A 1,481-nucleotide genomic window follows, 5' to 3' on the forward strand; every position below is an offset into this window, starting at 1 on the left:
TGAGATTTTATTAAAACCATCCTTGCCCTTAGACTGCCCATTTACGCTTTTCCTCCTTATGAGGGAAGTGCCCTTTTGTCCCCGAAAGCTGAGTTTTGACTGATGGCGATATGACTGACGTCCCGAAGACGAAGACTGAACCTGTGCGCTGACCTAATCTTTGGAGGGTAATTATGACAATGCATTTGTAATTTGTCCGTTTGCTTTTCCTTTCTAGGTACCAACTGCTTGCTTTTGACAGAGACCTTAGCTAGAGGTTTCCAAATTAGTGTTCTAAATTGTTTTGCATGAAGCCCACCATGCTAATGCCAATCAGTGGTTAGGACAGGTGTTCACCAAAACTGACGCAAATAGACAAACGACAGAGACTATGCTTTGTTGAACTGACACGATATTGACACTCTGTCAATCTTGGTCTATGTACCAAGTTATGTTATGTTATGTTCTAATGTTTGCGATTCTCGCTTTAATGAAATCTTATCAAAGTTGCCATATCGTGACTATGCTATTATGTTTCTTGGTGTTGAGATTAACAGAATTGCTGCTAGATTGTAATTAATAGGGAATAAAATTCATAAAATTCTACTAAACTGGTGTGGTTATTCATGGCTGAAAGGTCATGGTAGCGTTTTGAATTGATTAATGACTTTGACTAAAGTGAAATGCATTGTCGTGATAAATATTGATGACATTATTAATGTATTGATTGATATATTGATTAGCTATCTCGTCCCATCCTAGGTGTCTCTCAACTGGGTCAAACGATTCAACACCAACCATCCCCAGATTTCACGATGTGGCTGACAGAGGGATATACTTTACATAAGAACATAATGGGGCAGCGGAGGCATCCTTTAAAAACTGGAAGTTGAGAAGTATTTCGTTGTATCCAATGAGCGCTCCACGCAAAAATATACAACAAATATAATGCTTCTGTAATTCAAGTGCGCGCTAATTGGTCATTTCCTTTTTTACAACCCTGAAACTGTAAAGAAAATGGGAGTTGCCTAAACAAAATTAGAAAATGTATGATGCATTGGCCGGGAATCGAACCCGGGCCTCCCGCGTGGCAGGCGAGAATTCTACCACTGAACCACCAATGCTTACTAGAGAGTGGCACACTGTATGTATATATATATAGTGTAGCACAGACGGCTGGAAGCAGTTTATACATTGTAGGCGTTGTGTTTTAAGTACCAGAAACACCTGCCACATGTCCCTTCACACTGTACATTCCCCTGAGAACCTTTGCTGGGTCTCTACAGCACGAGGGTGCTTCATGGCCATCAGTATTTAGGGGTTATCCTTCACCGCCAAGAACGCCCTTATAGAGCAAGGGAAAGGAACAACAGCAGCAACAGTCACAACATCTAAATAGCCGACAACAGCACAGCCTGATGCGTGTCAGAGCTCTAGAGAAAACAAAGAGCTCCGGGAGCACGCGGGCCCCGTGACCTGTTAATGCTGCGGGTGCACTGCCA

At 42.2% G+C, this 1,481-nt stretch overlaps 1 non-coding gene across 1 annotated transcript; it reads right to left on the reverse strand.

Moving 5' to 3' along the window:
- Positions 1 to 1,032: 1,032 nt before the first annotated feature.
- On the reverse strand, positions 1,033 to 1,103 carry TRNAG-GCC (transfer RNA glycine (anticodon GCC)). The gene has a single exon. It is a non-coding gene; the product is annotated as a tRNA-Gly (tRNA).
- Positions 1,104 to 1,481: the final 378 nt, after the last annotated feature.

The sequence above is a fragment of the Pleurodeles waltl genome, chromosome 12 (genome assembly GCF_031143425.1).
Source record: "Pleurodeles waltl isolate 20211129_DDA chromosome 12, aPleWal1.hap1.20221129, whole genome shotgun sequence".
Lineage (NCBI taxonomy): Eukaryota > Metazoa > Chordata > Amphibia > Caudata > Salamandridae > Pleurodeles > Pleurodeles waltl.